An 11,313-nucleotide genomic window follows, 5' to 3' on the forward strand; every position below is an offset into this window, starting at 1 on the left:
TATATGAACGTTTTTAGTGTCAGGTAAGACAAAAAAAAGTTTTCAATGGGTTTTGTAAAATTTGTGAGCTATCTGTGAAGTCAGGAAGTCATTAGAAATTGAAAATTTTAAAAATAGGCCTGTGAATCAGTTAATTTTCAAAGATCTTCAAATTGTTGTAGGAGTGCCGTCAAATATTTTGATGTGTCAATAATTGGATACAATATAAGGTATATATGTGAAATGAACGTACAAATCTCACATATGTGCTATTATTCTACAAATAGTTACAGGCCCATCGAGAACGTGATCAACATCCATTAATTATTTAATTTTGTACTATTTTGTTCTACGAAATTTACGCCGTCAAATTTGGTTTATTTTTCATCTTTCAAGTTCGTTTGTCTTATGAAGAGGAATTAATCGCGACCACCTAGATTAATGTGCCACTTTTTACATTCTCATCATTTATGATTGAAAAAGTATTAGAATTGTTCAAAATTTGACGCCACAGTTTTTCAACGGATCTTCACGTTTCGAGACCCCCTGAATCCGAAAATCCAGTTTTTACGATGGCGTCTGCCTGTCTGTCTGTCCGGCCGTCCGTCTGCACACAAGATAACTCTCGAAAAAAATGAACGGATCAAATCCACCTTTGGCACACTTGTTTAAGGTTCCTAAAAGAAAGGACGATTTCGTTAACCAGCCATTTTTGACGAAAATGCAAAAAGTGCGCGCATTTTGAAAATTTTTGAGACAATTTTTTTCTGAATTTAAAAATTCGATCTACGGATATTTATATTATCAAAATGAATAAACAATTTATCCTGATGACTTTTTTGATATAAAGAAAATTCTCAGAGTTACAGCATTTTGAAATTTTTTTAAATCAACCGAAATTCAAAATTTTAAGCCAAACAATGCACGATATGAAAAAAGTCAAGAGAAGAAAAACATTGCTTTTTAAAATCCTTACAAGACTGTCATAACAAATTTTTGGATTTTCTTCGAAAATCGAAAATCCAAATTTGGATTGCACAAAAAATAAAAAATTCTATTTTGTGGTCAAACTATGTAGGATACGAAAAAAGGTGAATGGACAAAACTTGTTATCTCAAAAAAGATCAACAAATTCATTAAGAATCACTTCGTGATAGGGCGCGTACTTTTTGTTTTGTTCGTGAAAAATAACATCGAAAATAAAAAAATTTTTAAATTTATGGAAAAACGACGAAAGTTACGAAAAAAAAGATTTAACAAAACCTGTTTACAAATGTCTGTCGAAAATCGAGCGCGCAGCGCGAGTGTCAGGATGAGAATGTGTACCTCAAAGCCTACAGAGCTTTCAGGAACTTAATCTTTGACTATACTTAATTAAGTACACAATTCAGAATATGAACACGCATTTAAATACCTATGAATACTTGAAGCTAATAAATTCCTATTCTGCACGGAAAAACGGAAATTGTAAGATGTATAATTTCGCACAGTAAAGCTGAGGTTTAAAGCGTACTATCTACGCCGTCAAGTAAAAACCGATCACGCATACAGTTTTTGTTAGGTCTTAAGTGTGTGAATGTATGTACCCAATATGACAAATGTGCTGTAAAAAAAAATTAAGTAGCAAATCTAAATGTTCTGTAGAATTGCCCATATACGATACGTGCAGCAATCAGGTTGTCCTCTCTCTGATTTTCGACTAAACAATCTTCATTGATTAAAAATCCTCGTTCGAGTGCTGCATTTCCAGGGGACCGAATGAGTATCATTCTTACAAATTATGTTAGGTTCTCATATGTTTTTCCCGAAGCAGAAATAGCGTCCGTCCAAAAGTGATCGAATAGAGAGTTTTGACGGTCATAACTTTTTAGAGCATCCACCGTTTGAGGCTTTTTACACAGCTCTTTGTACTCTAATTTTATTTTATCCGCCTTCGTTCCAGAAATAATGCGACTTTTACAACTGTTGGCGAAAATCGGTAAATAGGATAAATATATAGGAAGAAACTATGTAACTGGGGATAAAGTAGAAATGGATTAAAAAGAAGGTAAGGTAGAGAAAGTTGTTTTTTCGATAAAATACAAAAAACTTCTGGTCACAAATAAAATCTCCGGGGGTTTCCCGGTTATTTCACGGTCAAATAAAATGCCCGGGTTTTTCCCGATTTCGCGGCCCGCTAGAAACCTGAGTCCCTAATTTCAGATAAGAGACGACTATTTTTATCATTTTCATAAAAAGTGTAATAAGTGTTTGGGTTTCGGCAGTTAATTTTTTCCCTCCTACTTTTAGATTTGGTGACGTAAAAAATTTCATACTTAGCTAAAAGATTTTTTGCTTTTTTGGCCTGACGTTCAGAACAGCCAAATTCTTTTGCTATTTTTATAAGACCCCAAGATTAGGTTGCAACGGGTCAGAAGTAAAACTTCCAAATTTGTACTCGATTTCTTTAACTTCTCTTTTATTTGTTCGAGAACATATTTGTTCATGATTCATATAATGAAGATATAAATTATTACCCGCAAAAACCTCTTGAGGAATATATTTAATTACGTTTCTGAGAGCAACACTAATTCTTTTCTACAAAATCAACACAGTTTTGCATTAAATGGAATGTTAGCAAGCAATTTCTTCAGCTAATTTTTGGAAATAATTCCTAAATCTAAACCTTTTTCATGAGTAGGCTTTTGGAAACGGGTTACTAGATGTCGTCGATTTATAAAAGATAAGTAAACTTTAAGTGAAAGTAGAGAATGCCAGTAACAATTTATTTATTTATTTTATTTATTATTTATTTATTTTTGAACTCGTTCTATAACTTTGCGGTCCCTAATGTTGTTGAAAGACAGGCAATCGGTCGAAAGTCAGATGGATTTTGAGCGTCTGGTTTTTTTGGTAACATATACGCAGTACCCTGGAGCATAAAGCCTGGCATCATATCTAGGTGTTCAATGATCTTCTGAAAACACCTTGCCAACGCAAGATGCACACTCGTCTGGAACTTGTACCAGAAGTTGGGCACCATGTACGGACCTGGAGCTTTCCAATTACTTGCCCTTTTCAAGACCGCTGAAAAATCTAAAGCTGTGATGTTTGTCAGTTGCATTTCAGGGCTATTGCTTGCCCTTGCTTTCTCCAATTTAAACCACGCAGTGTGCAAATTGCATCTGTTCATTTTTGCTCAAACACCCGACCAGTAGTTAGTCATATCTTCAAATTGAGGGACTTCGGTGCCTTGCTGGTTATTTGGCTTTACTCTCAGTCCACGATAGAACCTTCTTTCATCTGTCTGAAAGTTTTGATTTTGTTGCCTTCGTGCACTAATTTTCTTGTACCGACACATTCTGGCAGTAAGAAAATCAAGTCTCTGTTGTTAATTCTAAAATTTCATCCAATATTGCTGGTGTTAATGTCTCGATGTGCCGAGGGTGGATGATTTTAGTAACATGGTTTATCAGCTTTCTGGTTCTATTTTCTTTTTTATATTGAGTTCATCGACCCAATTTGCATCTTACTTTGCTGACATCCATATTCAACCTGATCTTCCATGGTGGATTTCGATCCCTTGCTAGGAAAAAACTGCATTTGCAGGCCTAGTTTTCCGGTCCAACGTTCTAACGGTTGCCACAGCTGCACAGTATACAAGTGTTTGGACATCTAACGCAGTTTGTGCTACGTTCAAATATGTAGGTGAAACCTTGCTATCCAGACATGCTATTAGTGGACGCAGATCATTTGTGATATTCATTTTGGATAGAGAATGCTCTAGTCTTGGTTCTACATATCTGAACTCTAGTAAAGCATGACCAAAATTCCTTTCAAGGTACTGTAGTTTTTCTGGCATTTCCCTATCCACATCATCGTTAGTAATATCCGTATGTGGTTCTAAGGGATCCGGTACATGATGTTCATTCTCCTTAGCACCTATGCCTTCAGCATCAATCAAGTCTTCGTTGTCCACATCTTCCAAGGCGAGTTCATCAATAGGAAGCTGCTGTTCCATTTCCATTTCCATTTCATGCAGGCTCTCGTGTTTCTGTGGCTTCTTATGACTCTTCTAACTAGGGTCTCATTCACACATTCTAACCATTCTTTCCGCGGTCTGCCTCTGGGCACGCTGCCAATTACTTTACCTTGATACACTTGTTTCGTTAGTCGTTCATTTGGCATTCTCTTAACATGCCTGAACCATATTAACCGATTTCTTTCCCATGTGTCTATTAACTTCTTTTCTCCATCACATTCTTTGAGAATTATTTTGTTACTTTGATCATCAGAGTTTTTCCGCATATCATGCGCAAGAATCTCATGTCAATTGCATTAACTTTACTCTTATCTTTTTCTTGATAGGTCCATGTATCTATACCGTATAGTACAGTTGGTAAAAATAAACAGTTATGTATTGCCATTTTAGCTTTATTCGATATACTTTTACTTCTGATAAGGGGCCCTGATCTACCAATAACCTTCTTACCTTCGTTTATGCGTCTATCTAACTCCTCCTCTATCTTTCCGTCCCTAGTAAATAAGCTGCCAAGGTACATGAACTTATCAACTTGTTCAATTCTCTCATCATTTAATACAATATTGCATAGTGTTTTCTCACTCTTTCCTTCGAAAACCATATTTTTTGTTTTATTTGCGTTAATTGTGAGCTCCATGCTCTTCATGCTTGCATTCAGTTTATTCCAGAGTCTTTGCAAGCCTACGATAGACTCTGCCATAACAACATTATCATCCGCGAACGCTAACCCACGTACCCTTACTGTTTCGAGATCCACACCCTCTTCGTCGAAAAGAGCCATTCTTAAATACTTGTCATGAATAATGTAAATAACCATGAAGACACAAAGCAACCTTGTGTAACTCCTTGAATCATATCTAAACAGTAACTGAAATTCCCATTTACCGTTACACTTGCTTTGCTACCCATATATATTGTTTTTATAGCTTGTAGGAGGCATCCATTGACTTCGTACTCTTTCAGGACTTCCCAAAGTTTACTTCTATCTACCTTGTCAAAAGCTTTTTTCTGTGATTTGCCTTAAGCTAAATATTTGATCCGTACATAACCTTCCTGGCATAAACCCACTTTGGACTTCCCAAATATTTTCTTCTGTTATTATCATTACCCTATGAATAAGTATTTTTGAGTATATTTTGCTGACGGTACTTAATAAGCTGATTCCTCTGTAATTATTGCAGTCGCTTTTGTCTCACTTTCTTTTGTATATTGGCACGATAATCGCTTTTTTCCAATCGTCTGGGACGTCTCCCATCTCAAAACATAAATTTATGAATTCGCACAGTCTATGTGGTATGTAGTCGCCACCGTGTTGAAGTATTTCAGCGTGAATACACACAACCCCGGCAGCCTTACCGTTTTTAAGTTCTTAATTATATCCCTAACCTCAGTGAGACAGACTTTCTCAATTGAGTTGTCTAACGCATCATGTTCAACGACGCAGTTGTGGCGTCCTATAGCTTCATCTCCGAATTGTCAACTAAAATAGTCTCTGAAAGCCTCTAGTATTTCGTGTGTATCGTATAGCATTTCCCCATTACTATTTCTTATGTTGACAAATCCTGCACTTTTATTTTTTTCATTTTTTTTATCTTTCCTTTCCTTAATTAATCGTTTGAGTATCCTCTTTTTGTGTATGTAATCATTTATACGTCTATTTCTTTCCTCATTGCTAAGACCTGCGATGTTCAAAGTTCTCCTGTAAGCTTCTTTCTTTGCTTTTTGGACAGCCTGAATTTCATCATTCCACCATGCATCACCAGAAATTCTTCCTAAAACCGCGGTACCACACACTTCCATCGCACACCTAACAATGATATCCCGGAACATTCTCCATGCGCCCTCTATATCTTTGTTTTTTGTAAGCTCCCCCCATGTTTCCCTATCTATGCTTTCGATTATCTTATTTTGGAAGTCTATTCGAACATCCGGTTTCTGTAGGTTCCCAATTTTCATTCACGATTGTTTTGTTATCTTTGTTCTCTTTTTTCTCCATCCCCGACCTAAGTTAATTTTGGAGATCAAAAGCTAATGATCGGTGTTGCATTCAGAACCCCTCATGACCCTTGTATCTTTGACTAACTCTCTTAATCTTTCATCCGCAACAACAAAGTCCATTATACTGTGGTTATTTCCTTTGGGCCAGGTGTGCATGTGGACCATTTTATGCCTAAACCAAGTATTTGTAATGAACATACCACTTTCTAAGCATAAGCAAACTAATTTATCTCTGCTATAGTTTGTTCTTGGATCCCCAAAATTACCTAATACTTCTTCCGCATCCTGATTTTGGATGCCTACCCATCCATTCATATCTCCTAGCAGAATTATTCTTTTACCACGACCGAAAATATTTATTGTGTCGTTTAAAGTGTTCCAGAAGACGTCTTTTACTTCTTTGGGATCACTGTCAACTGGCGGGTAGTGCTATAATAATTAATCTTCTGATTCCTACTTTCATTCTAGTCCAAAGCAGTATGGGAGATACAAAATCATGATCTCCGAGAAGTTGCTTCGCTCTTTCATTTAAAATCAGACCTACTCCTTGCCTACCATGCGATTCACAATCTACTCCTGACCATATTTCAAATCCGCCTTTTAACACGCCGTTTTCAATGTCTTTGGTTTCGCATCCCTCTTTCTTTGTTTTAGGCACACATAAAATATCTAGTTTCCTTACATGCATAGTTTCTCGCAATTCTTTTACCTTGAGATCATTCACTCCCCCTAGCATTCCAAACACCCAGTCTCCATTCGTCGCCTGAAACTTGACCTTCGCATTTACCGTGTGCATGCCTTTTGTCAATTAAAGTTCCAGTCCTTTCCGAGGCTATTTTATTGTTGGTATTATTCATTGTTTATATTATACGCCCAACCACCACCTTTATGTTATACATTTATTTTGCGAGTCGAAATCATGTCCAAGTTAAGTAGAAATTCGTCATATGGTGGAGATTGTAGTTGTAACGTCAGTGCCACCAAACTTTAGTTAATAAGGGAGGGTTGGAAGGGGGTGCGTTATTGGTGCGGCCCTGTTCCGTTCTTGACGTGTGCTCCGATTGATCTCGCTTTATTCTTACCATAAATTGTTTATTAAGCAATTTTGAACTTTATATTTGATCATAATTGTAGTATTTATGTTCCGAGTGCGGTGTATCTATTGAGTTTTGTCATTTTTGGGCTTCTTTGTGCTTAAAGTACTGTTTTCTAGTTTCGAAGTTCAACAGCTCTTGTGAATCTGATTAATACACGTATACATAATGATGGGTGATTGTCCTGAATGCAATAAAACAATCTCTAGAGGATCGCCGGTCGCTGTTTCCTGCAAAAAATGCGGTGTCTTTAGCCACTTGACGTGCATCAATGTTTGATTGTCAAAAAAGGCAATTAATAATCTGAAAAGGGGTTTAATTGATTTTATTTGTGTAAACTGCAAATTACAAAATACTAGCGACACCTCTTCAGATATCGATCAAAGCTTCTTGCCAATTTCCAGCACAGTTGTCGACACTGCCGGCAAGGATCAGGTAGCTAACGCTTCAATTACAACAGTTTCTCCTCCCGCTGTCACTGTTGCGGGCCTGCCGCCTGGATACATTGAGGCCATGCACAGGGCGGTATTACAGGTACAGAGAGAAGCGGCGGTGCAGGCGCAGGAACAGTTGAGAAACCTTTTCAAGGAATTTGAAACCAAGCAGCATAAGTGGATTTCCAAGATTAATACGACGGTCCAGGAAATAAATTCAGATGTTTCTGAGAATGCTCGCAAAGTCAATCTGCTTGAAAATTCAACTACAAGTAACACGGAGGACGTCTCTAAGATTAAAACGGAGACAAACTCGCTGAAATTGAAGGTCGCCTCTCTTGAAGCTTCCCTCAATTACCAGGAGTAAGCTGCGTTGCAATCCACCCTTGAGATTCACGGGTTACCTTTTAAGCAAAATGCGGATCTTCCATCGGTACTAGAATCGGTTGCCAAGGCAATTAATAAGTTCATCGAACAGAGGAAAAAAGTACGGGACTTCTCTACGACCAATCTTGGCTGGCCAGATAATGAGAAAGGTCTCATTTTTATTCGTGAGGCTTTGACGCCTTTTAACCGAAGGATCTATACTTCTGCATTGGAGTTAAGGAGACAAAAGATCAAATATCTTTGGATTGCAGGAGGGAAGATCTTTTGTCGGAAGGATGATGCCACACCTAGGATTCAACTGTCACTGCTTCAACACATAGAACGATTCCAATAGCAATTACGCTATCTGCGGAATGGCTACGCACACAATGGTGTGATATCATTACTGTTTGGCTATTTGAAGCTCGTTGATAAATATATGTTCAATATTTTAAAGTTTTTCACACCTTGAAATATGTATCTTCAGAGAGCAAACTTTATCTCATATTTAAACTCGTAGTAGCTTTAAATCTTTATCTTTGTCTTTTTGAGAACTATTGTATATTATTAGGCTTAATTGTTACAGACATGGTTTATTATTTCTCTAGTATCTTTATTAGTTGTATTCACTACCGATTTTATAATTTGAATTGTAATCTCTTAGTTTGGGGTGTGTTGATAATGGTTCTCTGTTTCAGTCAATTTTTCTGCGTGCTGCATGAGCTTCCTATTTTTGAATGGTTTTTCTATAAAAGGTTTCTCTTAATATATCCATGGATGCCTTAAACATTTGTCATGTGAACGCCCAGTCTCTTTTGGCACATTTGATAGAATTCAAGCATTTTTTCAGTAAATGTTCCTACCATCTAATAGCTGTCTCAAGTCCTGGTTAACTCCTAATATACCTTCTAGTCTCGTGACAATCGACAACTATTCGCCCTTTCGAAGAGACAGGGACGAGAGAAGGGGTGGTGGAGTTTGTCTTTTTTTGCATAATAGTCCGTGTGGAACTGTGGTTAGTGTGAGTCCAGTGCTCCTATGGCACGGAGCTTGAAACGGCGATTTTTTCACTTATCCCTAACTTTAATATGGTAGCATTATCCTTACCAGAGATTTTAACACTTAATGATTGCAGATGACATTGATAAGGTTGTCTCCTACGAACAACATGCTATCCCTTTTCTCTCTAAGCACGATTTGATTAATATTATATTTAAATTTTCCTAGAGTACAAATACAAAAACAAACCAAAGACTGGTGCGAAATCTCTACACGTTCCTAAAAACTTCAGTAAAGCTGCCCCCTGGATCACATCCGAAATTAAAAATCTGATGAGGGAACGTGATGGCAAACGCCGACTTGCAACAAGAACCCATAGCAGTTACTTCTACATAAGTTAAAATCTTTCAACATGTCAAACTCTGTCATCAAATGGTTTACATCATATTTTAATTACCGGTCTCACAGAATTATTAATAGTAGTAGTGGGCTTACTGACTGGTCGGAGGTCAAGTGTGGGGTTCCTCAGGGCTAAATTCTGGCACCCCTCCTTTTCAATTTGTCCACCTCTGACCTTGGAGGTGAACTTCAACATTACAGCTACCACAAATATGCTGACGATTTTTAAATTTACTTATCCTGGCCTATTTCCTTACTAAGTACATTACTTGTTCTAGTCCAGGAGAATATCGATCACGTTAGACTCTGGGCCTGGAAGAATGGACTTACTCTTAACCCGGACAAAACTCAGTCAATTGTTGTTGGACTCACTTCTTCTCCGTCGCTTGAAACTCTGGCATCATTTCCGCCCCTTCGTATCGAGAATCGCACTATACCTTTTTCGGAAGTGATTAAAGATCTAGGATATTTCCTTAACCGTACCTTGTCCTGGAAGGAACATGTACAAAGTATCTCGAGGAAAACATACATTATTCCACATCAACTATATAGGAATAAGGACTCTTTACCTACCTCCACCCGGATACTTCTGGTTAAGAGTTTAATCTTGTCTCATTTTGACTACGTTTGTTTAGTATATGATGATTTGACTGACGATTTAAATTTAAAGCTCGAGCGTGCGTTAAATGCCTGTGTCCGTTTTATTTACAATTTTCCTAAATACGAACACATAACTCCGTACAGACTTAAGGCTGGTCTGCTCAAGGTTGCCAAGAGAAGACAATTATTTATGGGTCATTTCCTCTACACTCTTCCAAAATAAAGCTTCTGAATATCTATTTAACCTTTTCCAATTTGTAGACAGAGACCTTCCAGCAGTCTAAGCCTCGTGAAAGACATAGAATCCTTAAGATTCCTTTACACAGAACGTGTCAGCTTCAACGATCATTTATAGTAAGAGGTGTCCGGTTATGGAATAAACTACCATACGATACTAGAAATGCACCTTCCCTGTATCATTTTAAGAATCTTTTTTCAAATATTCGTACAATACCTCGAACGCAACTCTTGAAATTACTCATTGATAATATCTCGTATTTCATTCTCGAACATTACAACTTCGAAAATCCTTTTTTTTGTTCTTATGTAGATTTTTGTTTCTTATTCACAGTTTTTCCCTTATATTTACTTGAACATGCACATGTACATGAGCTACTAATTAATCACTCAATCTTACTTCATATAAAATAATCTCATGCCTAATTTGATACGTATTATTAGGTTGACCACATAAATTTATTTGTTTTATATACTCAATTATAAAATTAATCAAGTACTCTACCGATCAGTGCTTGCACATACTTGTAATGACCTTGTATTAACCTGTTCCTTAGAGGGCTATTTAGCCCTAGGAACTTTTTTAAATGAATACAAATACAAAGAACAGGAACCGAGATAGTCGTCTTGGGTTTATGTTTTTATGTTGAGAAGGTCACCAGCCTTTAGCAGCGTTGTATTAGATGGGAGTTCATGTGATCCCATTTGTTAATTTATTGTTTATTTAGGCCTAAATCATTGTATTTATGATAAAAGAGAGAACCCTCCCCCCCATCCCACGAAGAAAAATCTCCGCGTTGTTTGTAGTTTTTAGGTTTAAAATTTCTTTTTCGTCCAAAAATTGTAATAAATCGATATAAAATTCTTATCTTTAAGTCGGTTTTCGGCTTTTCTATTATCTGCATAACGAAACACAATTTTAAAAGAACAAATATTCAGAATTTTCTATTTGGGTTTTTCCCATTCTGAAAGTACACGTCCGGTATCTATGAAGTCTTTTTGAAACTGACTTAAAGGACAAAGCTAGAAACACGTGTTAGAGATGGTTTACAATTACGTCACGTTCTCTGTGACCTAAAATAAAATAATAATAATAATAATAAAATAAAAACTTTCCAACAGTAAGAACAGTTCAATTGTGAATTTTCAACTAAATACACAAATAAGATAATTGGATAATAAAATA

General features: G+C 36.7%; 1 protein-coding gene across 1 annotated transcript in view; it reads right to left on the reverse strand.

Moving 5' to 3' along the window:
* Positions 1 to 11,313, reverse strand: part of LOC117168917 (protein phosphatase inhibitor 2) — a 24,400-nt gene that overhangs the window by 6,535 nt on the left and 6,552 nt on the right. The window lies entirely within an intron of this gene.

The sequence above is a fragment of the Belonocnema kinseyi genome, chromosome 3, assembly GCF_010883055.1.
Source record: "Belonocnema kinseyi isolate 2016_QV_RU_SX_M_011 chromosome 3, B_treatae_v1, whole genome shotgun sequence".
NCBI classification, from domain to species: domain Eukaryota; kingdom Metazoa; phylum Arthropoda; class Insecta; order Hymenoptera; family Cynipidae; genus Belonocnema; species Belonocnema kinseyi.